Here is a 14,124-nt window from a genome sequence, read left to right on the forward strand (position 1 = left end):
GGCTGTGCGTGAGAAGACCCGGCAAGCCAAGTAAGATCGTTGCCAGTGCCCCTGGACTGGTTCTTGTGCGGTTGGCACATGAGATGCACCATTTTGAGCGTGGCCGTTGCCAGTACCGCCTGACTGGCTCCTGTAGGATTTTTGAGCGAGATCGTTGCCAGTGCCCCTGGACTGGCTTGTGCGGGTGGCACATAAAAGACACCATTTCGAGCGTGGCCGTTTTCGTGCGGGTGACACGTAAAAGCACCCACTACACTCTCTGAGTGGTTGGCGTTAGGAAGGGCATCCAGCTGTAGAAACTCTGCCAAATCAGACTGGAGCCTGGTGTTGCCATTCGGTTTCACCAGTCCTCAGTCAAATCGTCCAACCCATGCTAGCATGGAAAGCGGACGTTAAACGATGATGATGAAATTATAGGGTAGCAAAAAAAATTTTAGAAATTTTATTTACCACCAGTGGTCTAGCGAGAGTAAAAAAAACAGTCAATAGACTATGTATTATTCATTTAAAATGCAGAGATGCCTATAATAGGACATCTACTCGCTAGCGAGTAGATGTCCTATTATAGGCATCTCTGCATTTTAAATATATATATATATATATATACATATACACATGCATACAAAAGTGTATATATAATATATATAAATATAGATAAGGAAATAATTTTATTCTCAAACGCAGGATAATATAGCATGAACCGGATAAATTATCCATATTTTGTTCATGCCATATTATTAGCATTTTCCTGCGTTTGAGAATAAGATTATTTCCTTATCCGTATCTTTCATTACATCTCAACGCTTCTCAAGCAAAATTTGTTGACTTTCAACCTAAGTTGAATTTAATATATAAATATATACAGTTTATATTCTTTTATGTGTTTCAGCCTAAAGACTGTGGCCATGCTGGGACACTCAGTGTTGTCACCTTTTCAGCGGCCATTCTTTTGTGACTGGCTTTTGGTCAAGGATAGAGTTCGATATTGACGCCCTGTTTTGAGTTTCTTGCTGGGAGGTAGGTTCACCTGGGACCCCGGACAGCAGAACGGCGTCAAGTCGTTTCTTGAAAATATCTAGCCCTCCTCCATGAAGATCTCTCCCATGTTTTGGCAATGAATTAAATAGCCGTGGACTTAAAATCTCAAGGTGTTGCAGTACATATTCATATATCTATGTGAGTGCGTATATATGTAATGTTTGTGTGTGTGTGTGAGTGTGTGTATATATGTGCGTGAGTGTCAGGGTATGGGAGTATGTGTAGGTAGATAAGGATATGCGCATGCTTAGGAGTTCATGTGGGTGTGTAGGAATTTATAATTACAGGTAGGATGGGAGTTCATAGTTTCACAGGAGTTGTAGTATTAGTATAAACAATTAATGTATACACGTAAGTATACATACATACATGCATACATACATACATATGTGTATGTATATATGTGTGTGTGTATTTGTGTGTGTAGATATATGTATTTATAGATATATATGAATAAATGTAGATGTGTATATATGTATATGTGTGTGTATATATATATACGTACATATATGCGTATATACGTACATATATACATACATATATACGTATATATAGGTACATATATATATATACATGCATACATACATACATACATACATGTGTGTATGTATATATATGTGTGTGTGTGTAGATATGTATTTATAGATATATATGAATAAATGTATATATGTATGTATATGTGTGTGTGTGTGTGTATTTGCAGGTGCTGGTCTATAGGGATCTTTATCAACAAGATTATTACTTTCTTCCAAGAAATGCAAGAGGAGTGGCATTGTGTAAGTTTATGTAAGTCCGTGTGTGTGCGTGTGCGCATGTATGTGCGTGTGTGTGTGCATCAGCGTGTGTCTGTGTATGAGTGTGTGCGTGCGTATGACTGTGTGTGCGCATGAATGTGTGTGTGTGTGTGTGTGTGTGCGTGCGTGTATGTGTGCGTTCAAAAAGATTACTTTTAATTGGGCCAGATCAAAATATATCACAGGCCACTCCTTTTGAATCACACACACACACACACACGAGCGTTAATAAGCTACAGAGTGTTATTGTGTTTATGGTGATGGTAGGGTTTCCCCTGGATACATTTTACCTGTTAATGACGGTCTGTCTAACCAGGTGTAATATATTTAGGAATATCATATTCTGCGGATACAATCGTTTTGCCATAAGTTGGCAGTGTTGAATGAACAATATCTCTTACAGTGTGGCCTACCAGAGCGGAAGCCGCCATATATATGGGTGCGTGTGCATGTGCGTGCGACCGCGCGCGTGTGTGTGTGCATATGTATATATATGTATGTATGTATATGTGTGTATGTATCTATGTGGAGGCACAATGGTCCAGTGGTTAGAGCAGCGGACTCGCGGTCGTAGGGTCACGGTTTCGATTCCCAAACCGGGCGTTGTGAGTGTTTATTGAGCGAAAACACCTAAAGCTCCACGAGGCTCCGGCAGGAGATGGTGGCGAACCCTGCTGTACTCTTTCACCACAACTTTCTCTCACTCTTTCTTCCTGTTTCTGTCGTACATGTAATTCAAAGGGTCAGCCTTGTCACACACTGTGTCATGCTGAATCTCCCCGAGAACTACGTTAAGGGTACACCAAACTGTGGTGTGCTCAGCCACTTGCACGTTAATTTCACGAGCAGGCTGTGCACGTATGTGTGTATGTATATATATATATACTACTTGTTTTATGTCAATTTATATACGAAAACAATTTAACATTAACCTGGAGGATTACCTAATACTTTTTGAAGGTACATGTTTATCTTTTACAAGGGAGATATTTTCTTGGTCAGACATTTTAACTACGAACTCACAGTCAGTCTTGTAAAAGTTTAATAACACACACACACACACGCATCCTTTATTTATGGATTAACAATGCTACCATTAGTTTCATGCAATAGGTTACAATTTTCAAGTTTCACTTAAAAATGATGTGAATGCGTATCTCTTCCTCTCCCCCATCTCTTCACGTGTGCATATATATAATATCAATAAACCGGTGCGTGGTACAAAAAATACCTCGTGGAAAAAAAAATTACCTGAATTGCACTGACACTCCTCGCCTAACTCTCTCGCACCATCGAAAATGCAATGAACCAGTTATTGCTGTATTGGAAACCTATAATCAATGATGCCCATTGTTCACAAAACACATGGAATAACATCATATATATATATATATATATATATATATATATATATATATATATATATATATATATATATATATATATATATATATATATATATATATATATGTACATATATAAATTAATGAGTAAGTAGTTTAACAGTGAGAAATGTTGAATTATGGGTAGCGTTCCTTTCAGACAAGTTTCTTTCTACAAATTCATGGCTTTGCGTTCACAACAACAACAATAAAAACGGTAATAACACCATCACCACCACCACCACCAACAACAACAACAACAACAACAACAATAATAATAATAAAGTTCATATTTTAAGTAATCCAACGTAAATATCTGTAGGGAAAAACAGATTAATAGCTATTTTATTCGCACGCACGCACACACATACACACACACACACTCACACACACACACACACACACACGCGCGAATATATGTATGATGTGTGTGTGTGTGTAATTATATATATGTTTATGTGAATATGAACGTATGTATATATGTATATAAATATATATTTATGTTGTGTGTATACATACATACATACATATGTATATATATATATATAATATATATATATAGATATATCGTGGGAAAATGCTTATAAACAAGTACAATATCCCACAGAAATGTACGCGCACTAATAAATTTTTTTTTTGTTTTCGTTTCCAACAACAACAACGAGAAAAGAAAGAAGAAAGAAAGAAAGAAAGAAGGAAACATGATGTGAGGAAACCATGAAATGGTCATTTAGTGCTGAAATCCCACACCAATTGTACCAGATAGGGCGACGTCGACAACGACTAGATCAGATCAACCCCAGAACGAGACACATCGAGACTAACATTTATTATTATTATTATTATTATTATTATTATTATTGAGTGAGAGAGCAGTGTATGCCATCAAATTATTATTATTATTATTATTTTGAAAGTCTGGTTCTTATTCTATTGGCTTCTCTTGTCGAGCCGCTAAGTTACAAGAATATAAACGAACCAACATTGGTTGTCTAGCGATGGTGGAGCAGAAACACAGAAACACAAAGACACACACACACACACACACACTTACGCACAAACACTTATATGAGAAATTACGATAGACTCAAGTTTATATTATTTGTTCCTACTTACGTTTCACCATTGTTGTTGTTTGGAACCTCTGTATTGCATGTTCCAAATGTACTGGATGTTTATCCACAATAATCATCAAGAAACACTTTATTGCACTGTATTAAAAAGAACTAATGTCTAGTGATGTGCAGATGGCGAGGTATTTTCTGAGTATTGTGAGAATGTGCGAAAGATAAAGAGGGGCTAAAAACGAGAGAAAGGGAGGAAGAAAAGGAGAAAATTCAAAATAGCCACAATTGTGATGAGCTTCGTAACAGTTAAATAAAAGTTAAGGCAAGAATAAGTCATCTTCTGTCAATTTATTTCAAGCATCTTGAAATTATTAACTATACAACATATAGCTTTTCTTCAGATGCATTAGATTCCAAGGAATCTAATGCTCTTAGCTTAGTTTTTCCTTGGGGCTGGCCAGATTGGAGCAATATCGAGAATAACCAGCCGAAATTGCAAGGATAATCTGGATCTCGACTGAGGAAAGAAAACTCCGAATGACCTGTCCTTGTTATCTTTGTATCGTCTATCTGGATGTTTTGTCCGTTTCGTGTATCACCTAACTGTCTGGGTGTTTTGAGTCCTTGTCCCATTTTGTATTATATATATATATATATATATATATATTTGTTGAAGCAACTTCCGAAGTAAAAATTACTATGACTGGACGACATCAATCAGAAAATGATTCACAAGAAATTTGAGAAATTCGAAGCATACCGTTTAATTTCTTTATTTCCCACCCAAATCTCAGTATTATCGCAAAGTGTTTGAACCCTTATACAATACCGTTTTAGGGAAAATAGCACAGAAACACAATATTATGTTGGGAGCCGAACTCAGAAATTTCGAGAGCTGCAGTTGATCGAGATGTCTTCCTCGTAGGCTCGTCAGAAGGCAAGATGTATATAAGTAATGCTTTTACGAAAATGAAAACGAATGAAATCTCCTTTGACATTTAAATGTTATTTTGAAAACACTTCATCTTACAACAGCGGAAGATATATTACTTTTTCAAACGATGCAATTAAAGCTACTGTTTATAATAAATATCAGAGTCTCTCGGTGGTTTGAGATTCGGTAATGTTGACAAGAAGCAAGCAATCAGAAAGCAGCAACAGCACTAGTAGTAGTAGTAGTAGTAGTAGTAGTAGTAGTAGTAGTAGTTACTATTGTTGTTACGTTATTCAGTTGAAGTCATGTTTACTGCGAACGAGGTGACATCTGAGAGCAAACAGAACCGGAATTTATCATTCGTCTAATTACGCCATGATGGTTTAAAATGGCGGTTGATGTTGTTGAGACTTGTCTTCATTGAGTAGACGTATAATCAAAAGCGTTTAAAGCGTGACCATCATGTATATCAGGGATAGGAATTATATTGTCCAATGGGCCTTTTCCTACTTTTTTTTACACGTTAGGATAGAGATTTCAAAATAATGTGTTGCAATAGTCTGTAGCGGTTTCGTGATATTAAGTAAAATTAGACAAACTTTTACGAATATTTGGCGATGAGGTACATTTGAGATCTGACGAATCATTGTATAATTAGACATGTGACAGTCTATTTACAGATGACATGTTAATTAACCGCCAACAAAATTTAACCCTTTGCCTGTCCTATCAGAGGATATGCATTATATATATATATATATATATATAGAATATGAAGGGGTTTAGTTCACTAGTGATTGGATCAACTGGAACCCTCGTCGTCGTAACCGACGGAGTGCCACGACGATGTATGTATGTATGTATGTATGTATGTATGTGCAACCCTTCGGTATTAGTAGATGACGTCATTCTCCCTCTTTTTCAGTCTTGCTTCTTTATCTATGTGACGCAGGTACATTGTGTGGATGAATGACGTCTACTAATACCGAAGGATTGTTGTATGTATGTATGTATGTGTCTACGTGTCTGTTTGTTTGCCTGCCTGTCCATCCATCCATCCATCCGTCCATTCATCCATCCATCCATCCATCTATCTATCTATCTATCTATCTATCTAATTTCTTCATTGCCCACAAGAGGCTAAACATAGAGGGGACAAACAAGGACATGCAAAGGGATTAAGTCGATTATATCGACACCAGTACGTAACTGGTACTTAATTCATCGATCCCAAAAGGATGAAAGGCAAAGTCGACCTCGGCGGAATTTGAACTCAGAACGTAACGGCAGACGAAATACCGCTAAGCATTTCGCCTGGCGGCTAACGTTTCTGCCAGCTCGCCGCCTTTCTATCCATCTATCTATCTATCTATCTATCTATCTATCTATCTATCTATCTATCTATCTATCTATCTATCTATCTATCTATCTATCTATCTCATTGTTCGTATATGTTTCTCTCCGTATCTGTATGCTTAAATGTGAACGACCTCATTTCTGCTTTCTTTCTATTTTTTTTTTAACGGTTATCATTATTTGTTTTATTTATGGAATAATCTACTATTTCTGCTATATTAATGGCTTTATTCCAGCTTTCGCTAAACTACTTATCAACTTTCCCTTAAAAGTCGCTCTGAAGTACACGCCTCAACTCTATCTGACCTCCGGTCGCGAACGTCACAGGTGATGCAGGTGTGTCGTCCGTCATTGTTGTTGTTAGATTTGTCCCCGATGTTATCGCTGTTTTACTGATATAATGTTACACGATAACACTGTAGTTTGTTGTTAGTGAAGAGTTTGTCTTCAGTTATTTTCTGGCCTATTTTATCGCTTGTAATGTAACACACACACACACACACACACACACACACACACACATATATATATAAATGTGTGTGTGTGTGTGTGTGTGTGTGCGTGTGTGTGTATATATATACACACACAGTTCTTTATGCCTCTTTATCGCTCCGGAACTTTGTCGGCCATGTTTCACGCTAAACTTTAATATTGTTTCGTAGTAGTATTAACAATGTTAATAAAATACATGCGTGTGTGTGTCTGCTTGTCTGTCTGTCTGTCTGTCTGTCTGTCTGTCTGTCTGTCTGTCTGTCTGTCTGTCTGTCTGTCTGTCTGTCTATCTCTCTCTCTCTCTCTCTCTCTCTCTATCTATCTATCTATCTATCTATCTATCTATCTATCTATCTATCTATCTATCTGTGTCAATGTGTACATGTGTTTGCATGTATGTGCGTGTGTGTGTGTTAGAAAAAAAACCCAAAATCTTTGTTTTGGCTTATTTCTAACCAAAAATCTGTTACTTTTCGAAATCTTTACGCTACCTGTTTATGGAATTGTAACGAGACCAATTTCTTTTATGGCATATAGAAGGCGCTCAACGTCTTATAGGCTCAGCGCGTTAATCTGTAGTGATTAATAGTCTTATCTATCTAGTGAGTTTGAGCATTGGTTGCGTCCTGTGCCTCGGTTGAGTATAACGCGGAATTTGGATCGAAGATCCAATCACATTGCACGTAATACATTCTCAAACAACAGCTCTGAATGTGCACCGGAGCCTACACTCCTATAAATAGGTGTAACAAACCATCTACGAGCAGAGGGGTTAACGATTTTCATGAGGGCTAGTCATGTTATTTTCCTGCCGTTATTCACCAGAACAAAATTAATATAACGGAGTACATGTAACCAACAACGACCCGAGGTGAATTATCCAAACGATAGAATAACTATACAACCTGCAGAGTTCGTAATGCTTTAATTGTATTATATAATTTTAGCACAAAGCCTTGTGAGTGAATTTGATATGTAGAAACTGAAAGAAGCCCGCCGTATATATATATGTGTGTGTGTGTGTGTGTGTGCGTGTCTGTGTTTGTCCCCACAGCGATGCTGGTGTGTTTACGTCCCCATAACGTAGCGGTTCGGCAAAAGAGCCAGATAGAATAAGTGCTGGGCTGACAAAGAATAAGTGCTGGGCTTACAAAGAATAAGTGCTGGGGTCGATTTGTCCGACTAAAAGCGGTGCTCCAGCATGGCCGCAGTCAAATGACTGAAACAAGTAAAGGTATAAAAGATTAAAAGAATTGAAAGCGTCTGATATCCTTCAATAAGAACCGTGGATGTCATTACAACAAGGTTATTACAATAACCGGTCATTTGTTTTTCTGGAGTCCTTAGAACTCATAAGGTCAGTTACTCTTTTTGAGGCGGGAGAGAGAATAAGTCGATGCCATCGACCTCAGTATTTGATTAGCGTTTCATTTTATCGACCACGAAGGGCTGAAAGGTCATGTTGACCTCAGCGGTTAAGCATTTCATCCGATGAGTTAGCGATTCTGTCGCCTGGCCACTTTAATGAGAGGTCATGAAATGGTACGTGTGTTTCGGATCTTCTGGATAGAAGACAGAGACAGAAAGGGGATGAAAGAGAGAGAGAGAGAGGGGGGGGGGAAGGGAGAGAAAGAAAGAGAGAGAGAGGGAGAGAGTGAGAGAGAAAGGAAGGAAGGAAGGAAGGGATTTGGAGGATGAGAGAGAGGACGGGAGAGGGAAAAGGAAGGAGAGAGATGGGAAAGAAAGGGAGGGAGGGGAATGGAGAGAGATTGTGAGAAAGAGAGAGAGAAAGAAAGGGATTTAGAAGAAGAATGGGAGGGGAGGAGAGAAGGAAAGGAAAGAGAGAGAGCGAGAGCGAATGGAGAGAGAAAGAAAGAGAGGAGATGGAGATAGAGAGAGAGGCAATCAGAGAGAGAAAGAGAGAGATAGAAAGATAGAAAGAAAAGTGAGAAAAAAAGAAGGGAGTGAAAAGTGGGGAGTGGGTGGAGAAAGGTAGAGGAAAGGGAGGGGGAGAGGAAGTAAGAGAGAGAGGAAAGAAAACCGTCGTATGTCACAGACAGATTGTACCACCAATACCATCGATATTTTTTTTTATATTTCTGTCAAAGAAGATATTGACTTCTTCCTCATATTTACACTTAATGACCGAGAAATCGTTTGAGTAATCCAAACAAGAAACTCAATAATTACGACCTAAAAGAAGGCGGCGGCGTGGCACAATCGTTGGCACGCCGGACAAAATGCTTAACGGTGAGTTCTAATTCCGCCGATGTCGACTTTGCTTCTCGGGGTCAATAAAGTAAGTACCAGTGGAGCACTGGGGTCGATGTAAACGATTTACTCCCTCTCCCGAAATTGCTGCCCTTGTGCTAAAATTTGAAATCAGTGATGATCTGAAAGAAGGCGGCGGCGTGGCACAATCATTGGCACGCCGGTCAAAATGCTTAGCAGTATTTCGTCTGACTTTACGTCCTGAGTTCAGATTCCGCCGATGTTGACTTTGCCGTTTATAGGTTCGAGATCGATAAAATAAGTAGCAGTGGATCACTGGTATCCCACTTCCTCGGACTTGCTGCCTGTGTGCCAAAATTTGAGGCGGGAGAGAGAATAAGTCGATGCCATCGACCTCAGTATTTGATTAGCGTTTCATTTTATCGACCACGAAGGGCTAAAAGGTCATGTTGACCTCAGCGGTTAAGCATTTCGTCCGATGAGTTAACGATTCTGTCGCCTGGCCACTTTAATGAGAGGTCATGCAATGAATGGTACGTGTGTTTCGGATCTTCTGGATAGAAGACAGAGACAGATATATATATATATATATATATATATATATATATATGAAAGAATGAGTAGAGATGGCTGTTTTGAGGGAATAATTTAATTTTCATCTTACTAATAATGTTTACAAAGAGATACTCTGTTATGAGTTCCAAGCTTCAAGTAGACGCTTTCAAACTGAAAAATGTATGTTTTACTGGTTACTTAAATAGCAAAAGATTTTACTGGTTGCTTAAATAGCAACCAGTAAAACATAGATTTTTCAGTTTGAAAACGGCTATTTGAAGCTTGAAACTCAAAACAGACTAACTCACTGTAAACATTATTATTATGATGAAAATAAAAAAACATCCTCTCAAAAAAGTCTAAACTTTCTCTCTATTATTTTACTCTGTCTGTCTGTCTGTCTGTCTGTCTGTCTCTCTCTCTCTCTCTCTCTCTCTCTCTCTCTCTATATATATATATATATATATATATATATATATATATATATATATATGGGAGAATTCACGAAAAAGCAACAGACGAAGACAGGTGGTGTAAACAACAAATGGATGTATTAGTATAACGCTCGGGAATAGAGAAAGTCTTTAACGTTTCGAGCCTACGCTCTTCAACTGAAAGGAACCCAGAAAGAAACAAGGAGAGAAACAAGGAGAGAAAAAAATAAGGAGAGATATATATGTGTGTGTGTATATAAATATATTAATGATTATATTCTTGCACCAGATCCAGCTATCTGAATGCTCCCACTTGGCCATGCTTTCTATTTGACATCCTCAAACAACTATTTTGAAACTTTTTTTGCACTTAAAAAAATTCTGTTATTTTGGTAAATTATTTGTCTTTTGTTTTCGAGCAAACAATCACATTTCTAACTCGCCTTAGTCAATATTTAGCGATTTTACAAACATACGCGCGCGTACGCCCGCTCACACACAGACATTCACACAAATACATGTAAAAACATGTGCACATGCGCAAATACATACACACACACACACATACACAAATACATATACACACATATGCCCAAACACCCACGCACACACGAACGGATGGATGGGCACAAATAAAACGAAACTCACGTAAATAGAAATACAGATGCACGTACGGAGACAGATGCTAACGTATCGCGACTACGCAAACACACACACACACACACACACACGCACACACACATACACATGCATGCAATTACATACATCCTCAGATATGCACGCGCGCGCACACGCATGCACGCACATGCTACTGCAAACGAGCGAATCTACAAAGAAGCCCGGTGACAATGCACATAGCTATCTTCGTGGCAGCTAATGCATACACACACACACACACACACACACACACACACACACACACCTTACAGATTCCTCTCCCCCCGTCACCCACCACGCCTACCAGCCCCCTTCAGACACGCACGAAGCATCGGAATGTTAACAATGTGGATCGATGAACTATTCTCACCAGATGAAAACGGCCTAATTTCTTGCACACGATTCCAAGCAGACGTTCCAAGCAACAGACACTACTCCATGCAAGCGACTGGAAATTAAGGGGTTTACTCAGTACTGTTGCTGCTACTTTTGCTGCTGTTGCTGCTCTCTCTCTCTCTCTCTCTCTCTCTCTCTATCTATCTGTCTCTATCTCTCTCCCTCTCACCTCATCCCATAAATTGTAGAGCCAGCTCTTCCACAAGGTTGCATGATTTGTATGTCATTTTCGGTTTTGTGTGTGTGTATGTGTGTTCGCGTGAGTGTGTGCCTGTGTACGCGTGTTTGCGTGTGTGTGTGTCTGTGTGTATGTGCTGGTGCGGGCATCCGTGTATCTGTGCGTGTGTGAGTTTTGTGTGCAATTACATGTCTATGCATCCATTCGCATATGTGTATGTATGTATGTTTATGTATGAGTGCGCGAGCATGTGTGTGCGCGAGCGTGTGTGTATGTGTGTATGTGTGTGTGTGTGTGTGTATGTGTGATAAGTTTGTGAGTTGTATAAAATAATTGATAAAAGGATATTTATGAAAATATTTACTTTTCTGTCAGTTTGCAAACAAAACCTTCAAATCACACGCACACACGCACACACACACACACACACACACACATACACACACACACACACACACACACACACACGCACAACAGTCACAAACGACGAAGGTCATATTGAATAACGTACTCCTAGATACATTAAGACAGAAAAATATGACAACTTCGTCATCGATGAAACGCCGTTGGTCAACACCTTGCTCGATCAGGATTGACCTGAAGAAGAGGACATTTCAATGTTTAAAGAACTAGGCCGGTGGTTACAAAAGGTAAATGGACGACGTGTAGTTTATTTTCCAGTGTGTAAATATTTCTTTAAATCCTACTTTCCAATTACACACACACACACACACACACACACACACACACATAAGGGGTTGTTGAAAAGTTTTTGGCTTTGGGTAAACGAAAATACGGGCAGATCAGTTAATTATGATTTTATTCAACATATTCCCCTCTCAGATTCACACACTTATTGCAGCAGCTCTTCAGTTTTTCTGTGCCCTGTAAAAGAATTCGGACGGTTAGGCCTCCAGCCAGGCTTCCAGCCAGGCCTCCAGCCAGGCCTCCAGCCAGGCCTCCAGCCAGGCCTCCAGCCAGGCCTCCAGCCAGGCCTCCAGCCAGGCCTCCAGCCAGGCCTCCAGCCAGGCCTTTCGCGACCCCTTTAAAGCCGGGAACTTTTCAGCACTGACCTCGTATATGTATGTATGTTTATATGTATGTATGTGTCTGTCTGTCTGTCTGTCAGTCAGTCTGTCTGTCTGTCTGTCTGTCTGTCTGTCTGTCTGTCTGTCTGTCTGTCTGTCTGTCTGCCTGTCTGTCTATCTATCTATCTATCTATCTATCTATCTATCTATCTATCTATCTATCTATCTATCTATCTATCTATCTATCTATGTGTCTGTCTGTCTGTCTATCTATCTATCCGTTTGTCTATCTATCTATCTATCTATCTATCTATCTATCTATCTATCTATCTATCTAATGTTTGCATATAGCTATATATGTGTGCATGCACAGAGTAAAGTGAGCGCTAGCTTTCTTGATGTTGTAAGCCAAAATATTTTTTTACTAATTAAAATGATAACCTTACTGATGAGAACAGATCATTATCAAAATGACTAATTTTTATCTAGAAATGGGCCGGGAAGGCAACCAAACAACCCTGAAATTTTAATTAATGAAAAAAAGAAGTAATTATGAATAAGTAAAATAAAATAAATGAAATGCAACAGAAAGTGAGTTTGATCTTCATCAGCGAAGCGTAGTTTATCCTTAACTGCAAGATCTTAGAATTACTCCTGAGGTATAAATTAAAATAATCTTTTTCTGCTATAGATAGGGCCTTAAATTTCAGGGGAGAGGGGTTAGTCGATAACATCGATCCTTGTGCTTAACTTATTTTATGGACCCCATCAAAAAAATGGAGAAAGGTAAAGTAGATCTCGGCAGATTTTGAACTCAGATTGCTTATGAGTCAGAAGAGATACCACTAAGCATTTTGTCCGGCATACCACTTGAAAATAATGCAAAGGAACGCTTAGTTGCAGAAAAAACATAAGAAGAAGCAAACTAAAGTAGAGAAAAATGTTGTTTGTGGTGTTATTCAATCCCAGTTGAGCATTGTTCGAGCGGACGTGTGATCGAAGTCGTTTAAAATTTGACCAAGCTGTCTTTTGTTTTGTATGCTTATGAATATACTATGAAACGTGTGATTTTGTTTCTCAAGTGATAAGGCGTAATTTCACGTAGCGCGGTCGTCTGTCCGTCCGGCTGTCATATTGGCTCGTTTAAGATGAACATTTTATGCATCCGTACATACATACTGGTGTAACATTCCCATCAAAACATCAGTCAAGTGTAAGCATAACAGACTGGATATTGTTATTTGGGACAAGAAGAAAAAGTATGTACCGTCATAGCGGTTAGCTGTCCTGCTGATGTGAATATCTCTTTGAAAATCAAAGAAAAAGAAGATAATTACGGACAACTGATTCGAAACCTCCAGCTTCTATATCCGGATTACAAATTTACATTTATACCAATAATAATCGGAGTACTTGGTTTTGTAAATAAATGCCTGACAGTCAGTCTGGATAAGCCTAGATTTTCAGAAAAAGAAATCAACCAACAAACTTGCACATTATGAATACCATTTGTGAGCGGAACAATAAGACTATCCAAGATTTTTCTCAGGTTTAAAACGTGACATTGTTTTCGTTATCTAC

Source organism: Octopus bimaculoides, chromosome 11 (assembly GCF_046866305.1).
Source record: "Octopus bimaculoides isolate indiv1 chromosome 11, ASM4686630v1, whole genome shotgun sequence".
Classification (NCBI taxonomy): Eukaryota; Metazoa; Mollusca; class Cephalopoda; order Octopoda; family Octopodidae; genus Octopus; species Octopus bimaculoides.